Source organism: Poecilia reticulata, chromosome 9 (assembly GCF_904066995.2).
Source record: "Poecilia reticulata chromosome 9, P_reticulata-male-v2, whole genome shotgun sequence".
Classification (NCBI taxonomy): Eukaryota; Metazoa; Chordata; class Actinopteri; order Cyprinodontiformes; family Poeciliidae; genus Poecilia; species Poecilia reticulata.
Genome location: NC_088838.1, coordinates 12,007,675 through 12,014,416, shown reverse-complemented (window position 1 = coordinate 12,014,416; position 6,742 = coordinate 12,007,675).

Sequence of the window (6,742 nt, the reverse complement as noted above, 5' to 3'; positions counted from 1 at the left end):
GCAAATGTTACACTGCTTGTTATATTATTTTAAATATAAAAAAAATATTTTAAAAAGTTTCTGTTTATGAAATATTCAATGATATGACTCAGAAACACCTAATTAAACTTTAATAACTGTATGAATTAGAGGGTCCCTGAATATTAAGCCTCTGCATCGCAGCCATTTCTTTGTAATTAAACAATCCAGACCTTTTCTCTCAAATGACTCACTGCTAATTTGTTCATTGAAGTCTGAGCCTATTAGAGGGACTGCATACTTAAATGATTAAGATTAATGCTGTCAGCCCCAAATCCCATAAATACACACAGTGCCTTACAAAAACACTTGTCTTTAAAACTTCTTTATATAGTTTTGTCATGTTATGACCTCAAACCTGAAATTGTAAAAAATCAAACTTCAGTGTTTTATTGGAATTGTATAGTAGACCAAAAGAATATAGTGTTTATCAGTGAACTGGAAAGAAACCCATTCAAGGAAGAGTGTAAAATGATATTGTTGAGAGAAAGCGATAGCAATTACAATTTGCAGTTTGACACAACCTTTAGGAGACCTGGCAAATGTGTGGTAGAAATAAAATAAATAAATAAATACATGTCACTTATTGCTACAAATGGTGGTACTCAGATGGAAGTAAAATAGAGCAAAAATAAAGACTTAAAAAAATTAAGTTAACTTACAACAGCAAAGTTCAGGTCCAAAATCCAGAAATGTGAAGTGTAAATAAAGAAGCTAAAGCCCAAAACCCAAACCAGGAGCATCAATCAGAGCTGAGGAGAGGACCTCGCCAAAAACATTAACAACCAGAACACTGATACACTGAGGGAATGGTGGAAAATGACATTAGATGCTAATATGTTCATAATCTAAGATAAATAAATCCAAATGCACCAAATCAACCAATATGATAAGACCTTGATGACAATATCAACTAAAGGTTGCCAGACATTTTCTAACAACAGAAGAAATTAGGGATGAGCACAAAATAAAATAATAAAAATAAATAAATACATAACACCTGTGGATCATGACAATTATTGCTTTTTTAATTCCAGCTGTGCTCTTCTCTCTGTTGGTCTTTCACATAAAATTCCAGTAATTGTCATTGATGGTAACAGGAGACATGAAACATGCCACAGTCATGTCTTGATTACTTATTTTCTGATCTCCTTCTTTTAATCACATACATATGGAAAATGATGCCAATTTTGTCACAATGGACCTGACTATGACAATTATTCCCCTCAGTCTAACACCCATTTCCAGGCAGAAACCCCCCCCCCCAAAAAACACCACGACAGATTAATTGCGGACGCTTTTTTTCTTCCTTACGTCTACAGACAACACATCTGTATAAACCAGATAAGCAAGTCAGTACAATAAACATGAAAAATGGCGAATAAGTAAGATTGAATGTAAGTGCTTAATTATAGTCAGGCATGCTCCCCTTGTTCACCTAACCAGAAGGGAGCAGACAGATGAAAAACAAGCATCCATGAATAAATACCGTACATTGATTTCTTTTTTTCTTCTTTTTTGTTTTTTGAGGATCTCGTCACTTTTCTTCCACACTGTGGTCAATTCCTCAGTTTAGCCAGACAGAGCATTTATCTTTCTTCATGAAAACGTGGAAGTCAGCTCAGACAGATGTTGAGTCTGTCTGCTAGGTGAACAGCTGACCACTTAAAGAGCAGCTTCAGCACTCAATCAATGATGAGACTTTCATCTTACAGTGCTTGTCTTTTTTTTTTTTTCCTCCTCCCGCTGCGAGGTTCTGGGGAAAAGAAATCGACTTCTTCGTGTCAAAAGCAAAAGTCACAAGCACAACTTTCTGCTCTCTGAAAGCGCAAGTCCGGCAGAAGGCACCGAGGGACATAAGTGGACGTTTTTGTTCTGTATGCACGATAAATTGATCGTTTCATCAAAGCAAATGTGAGAAATGGAGCAGCTTTCAGAATTGACAAACAATTTTCACAGCAGTTTGGGTTAGAGCTGTCATTACCTTTGAGGACATTATGTCTTATGTCATTGTGCATGCGTGCACTGGCCCTGGAGGAGAAATTATTATTATTATTAATAACAATAATAAGAATAAAAAAGAAATCCCTTTCAAAATCAGTATTTGATAAACAGCGAGAGCTGTGTCATTATGTTATGGATGCAGAACAAGCTGATGATCCATGCTTAAAAGGATTGACTGAAACGACGAAGCCATGATTCTCATCTGCACGTCGGGCTTGTTAGCGGCTCGACTGTGTGTTGTAAAAGTAATTAAAGCCGTCTGACCATTCACTGAGGGGGACTGCTGCGTTTGAAACACACTGAGATCAATATCCTCTGCACAGGAATACACACTTACCATCAGAGGGGCAACAACCCTGAGCCAAGCATTCACACTAATGTTGGCATTTTCAGTGACATTCAGTCTAATTGCATATCAAGAGAGTTCCCCTCCGGCACTTCTGACTGATAAAAATCTCTTTGAAAGAAATTCAGATTTCAGCAGGTAACCGAAGACAGCTAACATCATCCGGGAGCCGATACAAAAACCGTTTCCTTTTATTCAGACTCGTTTGTCATCGAACCCCTTGCTTCCTGTGTGTCATGCTGTCATCTTTTTTATTTCAGCATCACAGTTATACTGTGCCTGCCTTTCTTTTTTTTTTTTAACATTCGTGAGCTTAAGGCAAAAACAGAATTGACATTATGGTAGAAGTGTGATATTTCTGTCATTGATGATGATGTTCTCCAGGCTGGGTTTCAGCAGTCAGCCGTCCACCCACACACACACACACACACACACACACTCAGACTAACTCCAGCCTCGCACCTGAAACGACTGAAGCCATCGGAGGTAATGGAGTGGATTTGAAGACTCATGGCTGTACTGAGCAGCAGCAGCTACGCCTGCATGCGCGTCAACTCGTCGCTTTTTGGCATCAGTTTGTCGGGTTTGGAGCCAAGCGCTTGGATTCTGTGATTAAATCAAAGTTGACAAACCTTTTCCTAATTAATTTTGTCTAATCACCAACACCACTCTGGTGTAGTTGTAGATTCTCAGCAGGCTATCTCAGACCATGTTTCTGTTCTCTAAGGCAAAAAAAGGCAGCAATTAGATGAGATTTTAGTACTTCAGTGGTTGATATGATGTTCTTACAGGAGATTATTTCTGGGAACATAAAACTTATCTCTCAACAGGAAATATTTAATAAAACTGAAAGTGGCACATCATATGAATGAGGTAGGTTCTTAGTATGCTATTATCTTGACATGGTTAAGGGTTTTTAATGTATGTGACATGTTCTTTTTTAAGGGTGATGTTGCAGCAGATAACCTCAATGAAATAAAAGCAGGAATGATAAATTAAATGATAAAAAAAGAAATTGAAGACACCAGTTAGAAATCTCTGTAAAGTATCAAAATTGGATAAAAAATAATGTATTCCCCCTAAATTGGCTAAAATTAACACCCTATTGTCTGTGGGTGTGTGAACCTATTCTTTAGTTTGGAAACACATTCTTGTTCATATGTTTTGATTCATTCAATAATACAAAATAATGTTCTTTTCCAGACTTGGAAAAGTTGGATTAGATCTCAGTATTTTCATTGTTTATTAGTATTTCTAAATAAAGAGCAGATTACGGCTTCAAAGTATCGCACACAAATGAACTCCCTCTGATATTTGGATGAATGTCCCTCACAAAGCCACAGCAATAACCCACACACTAATAACAAGCTTTGTGCACCATTGTGGCTGGACATTTGACCACTTCTCAGATCAGAAATGGTGGAACTCATTTAAAGTGGTTGGTTTCCTGGCATGAACCCAGCTTTCAGGCGCAGCACATGAGTTTTCTGAGGATTCGGGTCGTGGCCGTCCCAGAAGCTTAATTGTGAACTTGCTTTATCCTTTCCAAAATCAGCTTTCACGTCTGTTTTGGATTGTTGTCGCGTGGGAATACCCAAATGTTTTTCACTCATCTGGCCCAAAATGTCACCATCCGATAAAAGAATAATCTCAGGACGTTTAGGAGCAGCAAATGATTCACCGAGACTCAAACCTGTCTTAACATCAGTGGCACCCTCTGTGTTCATCACTCAAAAGTGTGAAATAGCATTCAAAGTGTGGATCCATTTGATTTGTCATATTTACTGTCATTGATACCTTAAAGTTGTGGCTTTATTGCTACGATAGCACCAGTAATAACCATTAATGTTATATTTTTTATGGACTGCCCTTTCATCGTCATACGTTTTTATTTTTCTTCGTAGGTAACGTTGAGTTGAGTGGAGTTGACAAGTGTCGCTGTCCACAGAAAAATGAGTTTGGCATCAGCAAGGGCTGAGGAAATGTCAACCAAGAAGTTATTGCCCCAAAATCAAATCTGGGTGACATTTACAGTTTCTTAAGGACAAGCCAAAAGCTTTCTGGAGAAAACATTTGCAGTCAGATGAGACAAAGACAGAGAGCTGCTTGGTCAGAATAGAAAAAAAAATGACTGGAGAAGCCAGTATGAGGTTTCCAAACTGAGAACCCTGTATCTGCTGTCAAGCATGGTAGTAGCAGCGTCATGGCTAGGGTCTGTTTTACTGGCAGCTGTATAAGAGAACTGCTTGTTGAGCAATGAGGAACTTCTTCAATTTCACCTCTGATGAACTGCTGGATTTAAATTTGGGCACAGTCAGGTGTTCAAACAAGACAATTGTCCAAATGACCTGGTCAAAGTAGTTTTAGATAAAGCAGACAACCACTGCGCCTCTAGAATCGTCTCACATTCACACAAATTAAGAAAATATCCAGCCAGGATTACAAAAAGAGGCATTCAGGCTTACTGTGGGTATATGTTTGAACAGGTATGTGTAATATTCACCTTGTTTGGATCAGAAAGAATCCAGACTTGTGAACCCAGATCTTCTTTGCAAAGTTCATTGAAGTTGTTTGTTGTATAATGATTTCACCTGGAAAAAAAGCAGAGTTCAGATAGCTCACCGAAAGCCTAGAATCAGTATTCACGCCGACGATCTGTGTAAAGTGTGAAAATCAAATTCATTGCTATTTTACGTGCTGTTAGAAACATCAAATTCAGATTTTAATGCCAGTCCCCAAACATTACGCTGTTGCCAGCAGAGAAGTCAACCAGAGTAACGATGCATGCAATAAATCTTTGCCCAAAATGTTGCTCCATTTTCTGCAGAGGATAAAGATCTTGTATTGCAAGGTAATCTCTTTCCCACTGAGAGCATTAAAGGGGAAAAAAAATCACAACATAAAAAGAGATTGACAGGGAGCAGTATTTCATAAAGTATGTTGTAAAATTTGAAAATCCTGTTGCTCAGCTGCACCTATATATGCACATTAGATCGCCTCTGCAACCTGTTGGATCCGAGCCTGAAGAGGATGAGCTCCAGGCACACTGCCTGATGTTCACACGGCGTAATAACGCTTTTGGGGCTTTTAGCAGACTCCGGGCATGGTTCAATCTGCAGATGGTTTAATGGTGAGCGACATAATTAACTCCAGAACGAACAGGTCTCTAATTATGGCCTAAATGCCACTCTTTCGTTCTTTAGCATCATGCTCAGGGTTTCTAAGAGGGCAAACGCTGCTGTCTTCCGAACACGCGGATGCACAGTCATTAGAGCACACACACACACACACATGCGCGCGCACCCTCCCCCCCCCACACACACGCACACACACACACACACTCTTAACTCAGGGCTCAGAGCACTCAGCCTGTGGCGGGGATTATCCAACATGACAACACAATCCCCCCCCCACCACCACCACCTCCCCTCTGACTAGTGCCTATCATCTGATTAATTAATCAGGACTCCAGATGTCCCGTTGGCAGCGGTGTGATTTGGGAATTTGAGGTGGCTGAAGCTGAGAATGAACGTGACATCAGATTGAACTTGTAAAGCACGCAAGTTTCTGACGTTTGCAGCTGCAAACGTCAGAAAACACACCCAGACGACAGATGAAGTAATGTCTGAAAACAAGCAGCAGGGGTGGCACTTCCAACCAGATCAATCCATCACCCTGACTGTATTCTGGCTACATTCATTTTGAATTCATGACTGTAAAATAATTGCAATTTTTCTCCCTGTCTGGCGGATTGTTTCAAGGCCACAGAGCAGACAAATTAAATGCCATGTTTCTAAATTTGGATAGAGGTTGGAAGTGGTGTGTGTGTGTGTGTGTGTGGTGTGTGTGTGTGTGTGAGCAGCTCATTCATTGACCTTGAGTGCAGGTATTGAACATCAGAGCGAGAGGATCCAGAACAGATAAGAGGAGGGTTATTTAGCGTACAAAGGAGGATGCACCAGCGACACAGCCTTGATGTTCGCTGGCGATCAGAGCCGATGCACAGTCACAGAGCATTAGACTGGCATGATTAATAAAGCAAAGGTCACATCTCACCTCTGTTGTCAACAGTGCTGACAGAAGTGTGCACATGCAACATGTCTGCACTATTAATTATTTAAAGAGACATTAATGAATTGTATATGACTGTATTGATCCAATGCAAAACTGAATGGCTGTCTAGTTAAAAAGACAGAGTCTTGCAAAAAGTATGAATATTCCGTAAACTCGTTTGTATTTAGTCACATCGGAACCACAAATTACATTATATTTCATTGTGATCTGTTATGACGGAACAACACCATTTACTTCTACAAAGTTGTTGCTTTGTTCACAAATAAAAATCCAAAAAGTATGTGGTGGATGTTCATTCGG